The sequence below is a fragment of the Microcebus murinus genome, chromosome 8, assembly GCF_040939455.1.
Source record: "Microcebus murinus isolate Inina chromosome 8, M.murinus_Inina_mat1.0, whole genome shotgun sequence".
Lineage (NCBI taxonomy): Eukaryota > Metazoa > Chordata > Mammalia > Primates > Cheirogaleidae > Microcebus > Microcebus murinus.
Window position 1 is genome coordinate 107,524,411 of NC_134111.1, and position 12,912 is coordinate 107,537,322.

The 12,912-nt window shown below is 63.1% G+C and overlaps 2 non-coding genes and 1 pseudogene across 2 annotated transcripts; all 3 read left to right on the top strand.

Moving 5' to 3' along the window:
• The first annotated feature begins 2,867 nt into the window (after nucleotides 1-2,867).
• On the top strand, nucleotides 2,868-2,986 carry LOC142872585 (5S ribosomal RNA). Its single transcript, XR_012920842.1, has one exon. It is a non-coding gene; the product is annotated as a 5S ribosomal RNA (ribosomal RNA).
• Nucleotides 2,987-6,757: 3,771 nt separating this feature from the next.
• Nucleotides 6,758-6,876, top strand: LOC142872596 (uncharacterized; annotated as a pseudogene).
• Nucleotides 6,877-10,664: 3,788 nt separating this feature from the next.
• On the top strand, nucleotides 10,665-10,783 carry LOC142872542 (5S ribosomal RNA). The gene has a single exon (XR_012920799.1). It is a non-coding gene; the product is annotated as a 5S ribosomal RNA (ribosomal RNA).
• Nucleotides 10,784-12,912: the final 2,129 nt, after the last annotated feature.

The window sequence follows — 12,912 nt, forward strand, 5'->3', positions numbered from 1 at the left end:
CCCCCGTGTTCTTATTCATATACCTCTCATGTTGTTCCAGCGTATTGTGGGGGTACCAATGTTAAGGTCGGGTGCCTTGCCCTCTCCAAGCCTCCCCCCTCGGGTCAGAGCTTCAAGTGCGCCCATCCCCCAGTCGGTGCGCACCCACCCCATGCCTAATGGATGTGTATGCCCCTCCCCTCCCCCCACCCGCCCGACACCCACCCGATGAAGGTGATTCCTCTCCGTCCACTTAGGTGTCCACCCGTTCGTACCAATTTGCTGGTGAGCGCGCTCACGTGGTGCTCGTGTGTCCATTCTTGGGATACTTGGCTTACTGGAACGGGTTCCAGCTCTGGCCAGGAGAACACGAGAGGCGCCCTCTCACCGCTGCTCCTCACAGCCGAATGGCACTCCGTGGTGTCCACGCGCCACATTTTATTGATGCACTCCTGGATGGATGGGCACTCGGGTCGCTTCCACGTCTTTGCGATTGTGAATTGTGCCCTAACTGTAACCCTAACCCTTACCCAGCCCGTCTCCTCTGCCCCTGCCTGACGCACTCCTCCCCGGCCAGGCCCGTCACTGTCCTGGGCCCCCGCCTGACCGGCTCCTCCCCGCCCGGCCGGTCACCGTCCTCTGCCCCTGCCTGACATGCTCCTTCCCGCCCGCCCGGCCTCTCACCGTCCTCGGCCCCTGCCTGACCGGCTCCTCCGTCGCCTGGGCCTTCCAAGGGCTTGGTGTGGACGCTGCTTCCAGGAAGCCCTCCAGAAACCCGGCAGCAGGGTGGCCGCAGCAGTCTCCAGCAGCCGTCCCTAAGTCGCGTGAGTGCGGGGGACGTGCCCCCGCTGTGCCGCGGGGGGGCCCAGCCTGGTGTCTTCCCTGAGGCCCTGGGGCTGCCGGCTGGGCTGCCGCTCCCCGCAAGGGGAGAGCCGCGGAGGTGGGGACCGCCTCCTGATGGGGACGTACACGCAGCTCTCCACGTCGGATTCCGGGGCTCTCTGTCCTGCCCGAAGGCCCAGCTGGCCTGCGGGTCCTTAGAGTGGCAAAAACATCCGAAAACTGAGATTGAGGGTCCGGTGGGTGTCTGCACTTTTGTGCTGGGCACCCCAGGGAGGCCCGGGGGCTGGCTGGACAACGTGGTCTGCTGGGCGGGGGGAGGGGGGTTGGAGGAGCAACTGATGCCCTTTGCACTTTGGGTAGCAAGAGTCTGAGGTGTCTCTGAGCCCTGTGCCCTGTGGGGGGGGGGCGGGGGGGAGGAGGAGGAGGAGGAGGAGGAGGAGGTGGGAAGGGCCGGGGCCTGCAGTCCTGTTCCCGGGGTGGCACGGCAAGTGGCTTCTTCCACAGGCTGCTTGGCCTGGGCTCCCTGCACCTGGGCCTTTGGAGGACCGGCCCTGTGCTTGCCAACACTTCCTGCAGGGACCCAGAGCTGGGAGGTGGCATCTCTCAGCCCTGGGTCGGGCAGAGCCCCAGCGGGCCATGCCCACAACCTCTCTCAGCACCGGTCCCCCAGAAGGCTCCTTTGGGACCAGGATTCTCTTGCGGTGACTCTTTAAGGTCTGGCCCCTGGATGGAGGGGCACCAGGAGTAGAGGAGCAGGAAGGGGAAGGGGGTGGCCATGCGAGGGGACACTTTGAGGCCAAGTCCCAGCTTCAGCCTGATCCTCCTGGGAACCCCGCTCTGAGACAAGGAGCCGGGCTTCGCATTCCCACAGCAGCCAGTCGTGGGCTGAGGACACCTGGGGCGTTGGGAACTCCCTGGCTTCTCCTTGGTTTAACATCTAGAGCTGCTTGTGAATCGCGCCGCCACACACACCCGAGCGCAGGTGTCTTCCGCACAGACTGCGGGCCTCGCTCTTCTGAATGCCGCTAGCTCGCCACCCACCCACGGGTGAACCTGGTCAGGGTGCTTTCTCTAAGGGGCAGACTCTTTTCCGGGCGGGCTACCGGTGTCTCTGTTTGCTCGTTTCTTTCTTCCATTTCGGGAAAGGCTTCCTTGCTGGGTGTGGAAATCTCCTATGCCTTCCCTCGCCTATTCTGTCAGCTTTAAAATTCTCTTTCAGTTGCCACCCTCACAGATGGATTAGGAAACTCTTTCCGGTGCACTCATTAGTGAAATGACCTCCAGGAAGCTGGAATCCAATATCTAATGGCCGATTTTTAGCGAGTCCACACGCCAGGGTGGTCGGGGTCCAATGCAGCCCCGGCCAGGCCCAGGCCCCTTGGACTGGGCCACCGGAGGACACGGAGGAGGGTCCCGGCCCCCACGAAGCGGTGCCGGCAGTTCTCCACGGGCTTGGGCGTTTTCCAGAGGTAGGAGATGGAGGGGACTGATTTCTTCAGCGCCCCCCAAACCACGCCACCCCACCCCACCCATGGGACACATCCCCAGAGAGAGACGCCCCATACACTGGCTGTGCCCCAGCCCTGGCCCGGGGGAATAGGCGGCAGCCCACCCACAGGGCGAGGGGGGGGGCGCAGCTGAAAGGGGTTGTGGGGGAGGGCGGCCCCTGGCTGGGGTCAAAGGGCGAGCGTCCCGCGCGTGCGCAGTCAGCGGCAGGCAGCGACGCGCTGGGGGTGGGCAGCGGGTAGGTGAAGGAGGCCGGGCGAGGAGACGAGGGGGGCTGGGAGGGCTCCACCTTGGCGAGTCCAGCCGTGGAGGCGCATCTTGTGTGAGTGTGAGTGAGTGTGAGTGTGTGTGTGTGTGTATAGAGAGACAGCCCCCCGCCCCGCCCCGCCCATCACCCCCGTCCCTGGGAGCCCGCGGGACCCGGCCGGCCGGAGAACTCAACCGGCCCGGCCCGGCGCGGGGCCTGGGGCGGGAGGCGGCGGCGGGGAAGCCCAGAGAGGCTCGGCTTCTTGAGCGGGGCAGGGGCGCCCTCCGCCGCCGTCTAGGGCCACACCACCCTGAACGCCCCCGATCTCGTCTGGTCTCGGAAGCTAAGCAGGGTCGGGCCCGGTTAGTACTTGGATGGGAGACCGCCTGGGAATACCGGGTGCCACAGGCTGCTGCTTTTTTTTTTTTTTTTTTTTTGCCTCTTGTTCTGTCCCCTTTCTGGGAGCGCGGCGGCGGCCCGGGGTGGGGGTCACCCCCACCCTCAGCGCCCGCGCGGTGCCTGGCGCCCCAGCCCGCACCGTGGGGCCTCCTCTTGTCCCAAGCCGCGACACCGCCGCCACGCGGCAGCATGCGTAGCATCTGGACTGTCAGGTCTCAGACCAAAGGTCTGCTCTGTGGGAACCGACACGCTGGAGGAAACCTTGAGAGTCTGAGAGGGGAGGGAGTTCCAGAAGAAGGCCAGGATGTCATTTTGAGGGAGTACGTGACCAGAACTCGTCCCGTTGCTTTTGGGGTTCTATGGGCTACACGCAGGAATCTTTGGTGGTGGCACCTGATGTTGGGGGATCCGGAGTCACACCCAGACCTGCTCCACAGGCCTCCTTTTACTTTTCTCTTCGGATTCATTATTTTTAAAAAGTGTCTCTTACCTCTAGGATTGCATTTTCTTTTCTCTCTCTCTTCAAGCAGATGATGGGAGTACAAGTATTCAGGTGACATGTGTTGCCCATGACCCCCTCCCGCCTGTGTTCTTTTTTTTTTTTTTTTTTTTGAGACAGAGTCTCGTTTTGCTGCCCAGGCTAGAGTGAGTGCCATGGCGTCAGCCCAGCTCACAGCAACCTCAATCTCCGGGCTCAAGCAATCCTACTGCCTCAGCCTCCCGAGTAGTTGGGACTACAGGCATGCACCACCACGCCCGGCTGTGTTTTTCTATATATATTAGTTGGCCAATTAATTTCTCTCTATTTTTAGTGGAGACGGGGTCTCGCTCTTGCTCAGGCTGGTTTCGAACTCCTGACCTGGAGCAATCCGCCCGCCTCGGCCTCCCAGAGAGCTAGGATTACAGGCGTGAGCCACCGCGCCCGGCCCCCCCTGTGTTCTTATTCATATACCTCTCATGTTGTTCCAGCGTATTGTGGGGGTACCAATGTTAAGGTCGGGTGCCTTGCCCTCTCCAAGCCTCCCCCCCTCGGGTCAGAGCTTCAAGTGCGCCCATCCCCCAGTCGGTGCGCACCCACCCCATGCCTAATGGATGTGTATGCCCCTCCCCTCCCCCCACCCGCCCGACACCCACCCGATGAAGGTGATTCCTCTCTGTCCACTTAGGCGTCCATCCGTTCGTACCAATTTGCTGGTGAGCGCGCTCACGTGGTGCTCGTGTGTCCATTCTTGGGCTACCTGGCTTACTGGAACGGGTTCCAGCTCTGGCCAGGAGAACACGAGAGGCGCCCCCTCACCGCTGCTCCTCACAGCCGAATGGCACTCCGTGGTGTCCACGCGCCACATTTTATTGATGCACTCCTGGATGGATGGGCACTCGGGTCGCTTCCACGTCTTTGCGATTGTGAATTGTGCCCTAACTGTCACCCTAACCCTTACCCAGCCCGTCTCCTCTGCCCCTGCCTGACGCACTCCTCCCCGGCCAGGCCCGTCACTGTCCTGGGCCCCCGCCTGACCGGCTCCTCCCCGCCCGGCCGGTCACCGTCCTCTGCCCCTGCCTGACATGCTCCTTCCCGCCCGCCCGGCCTCTCACCGTCCTCGGCCCCTGCCTGACCGGCTCCTCCGTCGCCTGGGCCTTCCAAGGGCTTGGTGTGGACGCTGCTTCCAGGAAGCCCTCCAGAAACCCGGCAGCAGGGTGGCCGCAGCAGTCTCCAGCAGCCGTCCCTAAGTCGCGTGAGTGCGGGGGACGTGCCCCCGCTGTGCCGCGGGGGGGCCCAGCCTGGTGTCTTCCCTGAGGCCCTGGGGCTGCCGGCTGGGCTGCCGCTCCCCGCAAGGGGAGAGCCGCGGAGGTGGGGACCGCCTCCTGATGGGGACGTACACGCAGCTCTCCACGTCGGATTCCGGGGCTCTCTGTCCTGCCCGAAGGCCCAGCTGGCCTGCGGGTCCTTAGAGTGGCAAAAACATCCGAAAACTGAGATTGAGGGTCCGGTGGGTGTCTGCACTTTTGTGCTGGGCACCCCAGGGAGGCCCGGGGGCTGGCTGGACAACGTGGTCTGCTGGGCGGGGGGAGGGGGGTTGGAGGAGCAACTGATGCCCTTTGCACTTTGGGTAGCAAGAGTCTGAGGTGTCTCTGAGCCCTGTGCCCTGTGGGGGGGGGGCGGGGGGGAGGAGGAGGAGGAGGAGGAGGAGGAGGAGGAGGTGGGAAGGGCCGGGGCCTGCAGTCCTGTTCCCGGGGTGGCACGGCAAGTGGCTTCTTCCACAGGCTGCTTGGCCTGGGCTCCCTGCACCTGGGCCTTTGGAGGACCGGCCCTGTGCTTGCCAACACTTCCTGCAGGGACCCAGAGCTGGGAGGTGGCATCTCTCAGCCCTGGGTCGGGCAGAGCCCCAGCGGGCCATGCCCACAACCTCTCTCAGCACCGGTCCCCCAGAAGGCTCCTTTGGGACCAGGATTCTCTTGCGGTGACTCTTTAAGGTCTGGCCCCTGGATGGAGGGGCACCAGGAGTAGAGGAGCAGGAAGGGGAAGGGGGTGGCCATGCGAGGGGACACTTTGAGGCCAAGTCCCAGCTTCAGCCTGATCCTCCTGGGAACCCCGCTCTGAGACAAGGAGCCGGGCTTCGCATTCCCACAGCAGCCAGTCGTGGGCTGAGGACACCTGGGGCGTTGGGAACTCCCTGGCTTCTCCTTGGTTTAACATCTAGAGCTGCTTGTGAATCGCGCCGCCACACACACCCGAGCGCAGGTGTCTTCCGCACAGACTGCGGGCCTCGCTCTTCTGAATGCCGCTAGCTCGCCACCCACCCACGGGTGAACCTGGTCAGGGTGCTTTCTCTAAGGGGCAGACTCTTTTCCGGGCGGGCTACCGGTGTCTCTGTTTGCTCGTTTCTTTCTTCCATTTCGGGAAAGGCTTCCTTGCTGGGTGTGGAAATCTCCTATGCCTTCCCTCGCCTATTCTGTCAGCTTTAAAATTCTCTTTCAGTTGCCACCCTCACAGATGGATTAGGAAACTCTTTCCGGTGCACTCATTAGTGAAATGACCTCCAGGAAGCTGGAATCCAATATCTAATGGCCGATTTTTAGCGAGTCCACACGCCAGGGTGGTCGGGGTCCAATGCAGCCCCGGCCAGGCCCAGGCCCCTTGGACTGGGCCACCGGAGGACACGGAGGAGGGTCCCGGCCCCCACGAAGCGGTGCCGGCAGTTCTCCACGGGCTTGGGCGTTTTCCAGAGGTAGGAGATGGAGGGGACTGATTTCTTCAGCGCCCCCCAAACCACGCCACCCCACCCCACCCATGGGACACATCCCCAGAGAGAGACGCCCCATACACTGGCTGTGCCCCAGCCCTGGCCCGGGGGAATAGGCGGCAGCCCACCCACAGGGCGAGGGGGGGGGGCGCAGCTGAAAGGGGTTGTGGGGGAGGGCGGCCCCTGGCTGGGGTCAAAGGGCGAGCGTCCCGCGCGTGCGCAGTCAGCGGCAGGCAGCGACGCGCTGGGGGTGGGCAGCGGGTAGGTGAAGGAGGCCGGGCGAGGAGACGAGGGGGGCTGGGAGGGCTCCACCTTGGCGAGTCCAGCCGTGGAGGCGCATCTTGTGTGAGTGTGAGTGAGTGTGAGTGTGTGTGTGTGTGTATAGAGAGACAGCCCCCCGCCCCGCCCCGCCCCGCCCATCACCCCCGTCCCGGCGAACTCAACCGGCCCGGCCCGGCGCGGGGCCTGGGGCGGGAGGCGGCGGCGGGGAAGCCCAGAGAGGCTCGGCTTCTCGAGCGGGGCAGGGGCGCCCTCCGCCGCCGTCTAGGGCCACACCACCCTGAACGCCCCCGATCTCGTCTGGTCTCGGAAGCTAAGCAGGGTCGGGCCTGGTTAGTTCTTGGATGGGAGACCGCCTGGGAATACCGGGTGCCACAGGCTGCTGCTTTTTTTTTTTTTTTTTTTTTTTTTGCCTCTTGTTCTGTCCCCTTTCTGGGAGCGCGGCGGCGGCCGGGGGTGGGGGTCACCCCCACCCTCAGCGCCCGCCCGCGGTGCCTGGCGCCCCAGCCCGCACCGTGGGGCCTCCTCTTGTCCCAAGCCGCGACACCGCCGCCACGCGGCAGCATGCGTGGCATCTGGACTGTCAGGTCTCAGACCAAAGGTCTGCTCTGTGGGAACCGACACGCTGGAGGAAACCTTGAGAGTCTGAGAGGGGAGGGAGTTCCAGAAGAAGGCCAGGATGTCATTTTGAGGGAGTATGTGACCAGAACTCGTCCCGTTGCTTTTGGGGTTCTATGGGCTACACGCAGGAATCTTTGGTGGTGGCACCTGATGTTGGGGGATCCGGAGTCACACCCAGACCTGCTCCACAGGCCTCCTTTTACTTTTCTCTTCGGATTCATTATTTTTAAAAAGTGTCTCTTACCTCTAGGATTGCATTTTCTTTTCTCTCTCTCTTCAAGCAGATGATGGGAGTACAAGTATTCAGGTGACATGTGTTGCCCGTGCCCCCCTCCCCCCTGTGTTCTTTTTTTTTTTTTTTTTTTTTGAGACAGAGTCTCGTTTTGCTGCCCAGGCTAGAGTGAGTGCCATGGCGTCAGCCTAGCTCACAGCAACCTCAATCTCCGGGCTCAAGCAATCCTGCTGCCTCAGCCTCCCGAGTAGTTGGGACTACAGGCATGCACCACCACGCCCGGCTGTGTTTTTCTATATATATTAGTTGGCCAATTAATTTCTCTCTATTTTTAGTGGAGACGGGGTCTCGCTCTTGCTCAGGCTGGTTTCGAACTCCTGACCTGGAGCAATCCGCCCGCCTCGGCCTCCCAGAGAGCTAGGATTACAGGCGTGAGCCACCGCGCCCGGCCCCCCCTGTGTTCTTATTCATATACCTCTCATGTTGTTCCAGCGTATTGTGGGGGTACCAATGTTAAGGTCGGGTGCCTTGCCCTCTCCAAGCCTCCCCCCTCGGGTCAGAGCTTCAAGTGCGCCCATCCCCCAGTCGGTGCGCACCCACCCCATGCCTAATGGATGTGTATGCCCCTCCCCTCCCCCCACCCGCCCGACACCCACCCGATGAAGGTGATTCCTCTCTGTCCACTTAGGCGTCCATCCGTTCGTACCAATTTGCTGGTGAGCGCGCTCACGTGGTGCTCGTGTGTCCATTCTTGGGCTACCTGGCTTACTGGAACGGGTTCCAGCTCTGGCCAGGAGAACACGAGAGGCGCCCCCTCACCGCTGCTCCTCACAGCCGAATGGCACTCCGTGGTGTCCACGCGCCACATTTTATTGATGCACTCCTGGATGGATGGGCACTCGGGTCGCTTCCACGTCTTTGCGATTGTGAATTGTGCCCTAACTGTCACCCTAACCCTTACCCAGCCCCCGTCTCCTCTGCCCCTGCCTGACGCACTCCTCCCCGGCCAGGCCCGTCACTGTCCTGGGCCCACGCCTGACCGGCTCCTCCCCGCCCGGCCTGTCACCGTCCTCTGCCCCTGCCTGACATGCTCCTTCCCGCCCGCCCGGCCTCTCACCGTCCTCGGCCCCTGCCTGACCGGCTCCTCCGTCGCCTGGGCCTTCCAAGGGCTTGGTGTGGACGCTGCTTCCAGGAAGCCCTCCAGAAACCCGGCAGCAGGGTGGCCGCAGCAGTCTCCAGCAGCCGTCCCTAAGTCGCGTGAGTGCGGGGGACGTGCCCCCGCTGTGCCGCGGGGGGGCCCAGCCTGGTGTCTTCCCTGAGGCCCTGGGGCTGCCGGCTGGGCTGCCGCTCCCCGCAAGGGGAGAGCCGCGGAGGTGGGGACCGCCTCCTGATGGGGACGTACACGCAGCTCTCCACGTCGGATTCCGGGGCTCTCTGTCCTGCCCGAAGGCCCAGCTGGCCTGCGGGTCCTTAGAGTGGCAAAAACATCCGAAAACTGAGATTGAGGGTCCGGTGGGTGTCTGCACTTTTGTGCTGGGCACCCCAGGGAGGCCCGGGGGCTGGCTGGACAACGTGGTCTGCTGGGCGGGGGGAGGGGGGTTGGAGGAGCAACTGATGCCCTTTGCACTTTGGGTAGCAAGAGTCTGAGGTGTCTCTGAGCCCTGTGCCCTGTGGGGGGGGGGCGGGGGGGAGGAGGAGGAGGAGGAGGAGGTGGGAAGGGCCGGGGCCTGCAGTCCTGTTCCCGGGGTGGCACGGCAAGTGGCTTCTTCCACAGGCTGCTTGGCCTGGGCTCCCTGCACCTGGGCCTTTGGAGGACCGGCCCTGTGCTTGCCAACACTTCCTGCAGGGACCCAGAGCTGGGAGGTGGCATCTCTCAGCCCTGGGTCGGGCAGAGCCCCAGCGGGCCATGCCCACAACCTCTCTCAGCACCGGTCCCCCAGAAGGCTCCTTTGGGACCAGGATTCTCTTGCGGTGACTCTTTAAGGTCTGGCCCCTGGATGGAGGGGCACCAGGAGTAGAGGAGCAGGAAGGGGAAGGGGGTGGCCATGCGAGGGGACACTTTGAGGCCAAGTCCCAGCTTCAGCCTGATCCTCCTGGGAACCCCGCTCTGAGACAAGGAGCCGGGCTTCGCATTCCCACAGCAGCCAGTCGTGGGCTGAGGACACCTGGGGCGTTGGGAACTCCCTGGCTTCTCCTTGGTTTAACATCTAGAGCTGCTTGTGAATCGCGCCGCCACACACACCCGAGCGCAGGTGTCTTCCGCACAGACTGCGGGCCTCGCTCTTCTGAATGCCGCTAGCTCGCCACCCACCCACGGGTGAACCTGGTCAGGGTGCTTTCTCTAAGGGGCAGACTCTTTTCCGGGCGGGCTACCGGTGTCTCTGTTTGCTCGTTTCTTTCTTCCATTTCGGGAAAGGCTTCCTTGCTGGGTGTGGAAATCTCCTATGCCTTCCCTCGCCTATTCTGTCAGCTTTAAAATTCTCTTTCAGTTGCCACCCTCACAGATGGATTAGGAAACTCTTTCCGGTGCACTCATTAGTGAAATGACCTCCAGGAAGCTGGAATCCAATATCTAATGGCCGATTTTTAGCGAGTCCACACGCCAGGGTGGTCGGGGTCCAATGCAGCCCCGGCCAGGCCCAGGCCCCTTGGACTGGGCCACCGGAGGACACGGAGGAGGGTCCCGGCCCCCACGAAGCGGTGCCGGCAGTTCTCCACGGGCTTGGGCGTTTTCCAGAGGTAGGAGATGGAGGGGACTGATTTCTTCAGCGCCCCCCAAACCACGCCACCCCACCCCACCCATGGGACACATCCCCAGAGAGAGACGCCCCATACACTGGCTGTGCCCCAGCCCTGGCCCGGGGGAATAGGCGGCAGCCCACCCACAGGGCGAGGGGGGGGGGCGCAGCTGAAAGGGGTTGTGGGGGAGGGCGGCCCCTGGCTGGGGTCAAAGGGCGAGCGTCCCGCGCGTGCGCAGTCAGCGGCAGGCAGCGACGCGCTGGGGGTGGGCAGCGGGTAGGTGAAGGAGGCCGGGCGAGGAGACGAGGGGGGCTGGGAGGGCTCCACCTTGGCGAGTCCAGCCGTGGAGGCGCATCTTGTGTGAGTGTGAGTGAGTGTGAGTGTGTGTGTGTGTGTATAGAGAGACAGCCCCCCGCCCCGCCCCGCCCATCACCCCCGTCCCTGGGAGCCCGCGGGACCCGGCCGGCCGGAGAACTCAACCGGCCCGGCCCGGCGCGGGGCCTGGGGCGGGAGGCGGCGGCGGGGAAGCCCAGAGAGGCTCGGCTTCTTGAGCGGGGCAGGGGCGCCCTCCGCCGCCGTCTAGGGCCACACCACCCTGAACGCCCCCGATCTCGTCTGGTCTCGGAAGCTAAGCAGGGTCGGGCCTGGTTAGTACTTGGATGGGAGACCGCCTGGGAATACCGGGTGCCACAGGCTGCTGCTTTTTTTTTTTTTTTTTTTTTGCCTCTTGTTCTGTCCCCTTTCTGGGAGCGCGGCGGCGGCCCGGGGTGGGGGTCACCCCCACCCTCAGCGCCCGCGCGGTGCCTGGCGCCCCAGCCCGCACCGTGGGGCCTCCTCTTGTCCCAAGCCGCGACACCGCCGCCACGCGGCAGCATGCGTGGCATCTGGACTGTCAGGTCTCAGACCAAAGGTCTGCTCTGTGGGAACCGACACGCTGGAGGAAACCTTGAGAGTCTGAGAGGGGAGGGAGTTCCAGAAGAAGGCCAGGATGTCATTTTGAGGGAGTACGTGACCAGAACTCGTCCCGTTGCTTTTGGGGTTCTATGGGCTACACGCAGGAATCTTTGGTGGTGGCACCTGATGTTGGGGGATCCGGAGTCACACCCAGACCTGCTCCACAGGCCTCCTTTTACTTTTCTCTTCGGATTCATTATGTTTAAAAAGTGTCTCTTACCTCTAAGATTGCATTTTCTTTTCTCTCTCTTTTCAAGCAGATGATGGGAGTACAAGTATTCAGGTGACATGTGTTGCCCGTGCCCCCCTCCCCCCTGTGTTCTTTTTTTTTTTTTTTTTTTTTGAGACAGAGTCTCGTTTTGCTGCCCAGGCTAGAGTGAGTGCCATGGCGTCAGCCTAGCTCACAGCAACCTCAATCTCCGGGCTCAAGCAATCCTGCTGCCTCAGCCTCCCGAGTAGTTGGGACTACAGGCATGCACCACCACGCCCGGCTGTGTTTTTCTATATATATTAGTTGGCCAATTAATTTCTTTCTATTTTTAGTAGAGACGGGGTCTCGCTCTTGCTCAGGCTGGTTTCGAACTCCTGACCTGGAGCAATCCGCCCGCCTCGGCCTCCCAGAGAGCTAGGATTACAGGCGTGAGCCACCGCGCCCGGCCCCCCCCTGTGTTCTTATTCATATACCTCTCATGTTGTTCCAGCGTATTGTGGGGGTACCAATGTTAAGGTCGGGTGCCTTGCCCTCTCCAAGCCTCCCCCCTCGGGTCAGAGCTTCAAGTGCGCCCATCCCCCAGTCGGTGCGCACCCACCCCATGCCTAATGGATGTGTATGCCCCTCCCCTCCCCCCACCCGCCCGACACCCACCCGATGAAGGTGATTCCTCTCCGTCCACTTAGGTGTCCATCCGTTCGTACCAATTTGCTGGTGAGCGCGCTCACGTGGTGCTCGTGTGTCCATTCTTGGGATACTTGGCTTACTGGAACGGGTTCCAGCTCTGGCCAGGAGAACACGAGAGGCGCCCTCTCACCGCTGCTCCTCACAGCCGAATGGCACTCCGTGGTGTCCACGCGCCACATTTTATTGATGCACTCCTGGATGGATGGGCACTCGGGTCGCTTCCACGTCTTTGCGATTGTGAATTGTGCCCTAACTGTAACCCTAACCCTTACCCAGCCCGTCTCCTCTGCCCCTGCCTGACGCACTCCTCCCCGGCCAGGCCCGTCACTGTCCTGGGCCCCCGCCTGACCGGCTCCTCCCCGCCCGGCCGGTCACCGTCCTCTGCCCCTGCCTGACATGCTCCTTCCCGCCCGCCCGGCCTCTCACCGTCCTCGGCCCCTGCCTGACCGGCTCCTCCGTCGCCTGGGCCTTCCAAGGGCTTGGTGTGGACGCTGCTTCCAGGAAGCCCTCCAGAAACCCGGCAGCAGGGTGGCCGCAGCAGTCTCCAGCAGCCGTCCCTAAGTCGCGTGAGTGCGGGGGACGTGCCCCCGCTGTGCCGCGGGGGGGCCCAGCCTGGTGTCTTCCCTGAGGCCCTGGGGCTGCCGGCTGGGCTGCCGCTCCCCGCAAGGGGAGAGCCGCGGAGGTGGGGACCGCCTCCTGATGGGGACGTACACGCAGCTCTCCACGTCGGATTCCGGGGCTCTCTGTCCTGCCCGAAGGCCCAGCTGGCCTGCGGGTCCTTAGAGTGGCAAAAACATCCGAAAACTGAGATTGAGGGTCCGGTGGGTGTCTGCACTTTTGTGCTGGGCACCCCAGGGAGGCCCGGGGGCTGGCTGGACAACGTGGTCTGCTGGGCGGGGGGAGGGGGGTTGGAGGAGCAACTGATGCCCTTTGCACTTTGGGTAGCAAGAGTCTGAGGTGTCTCTGAGCCCTG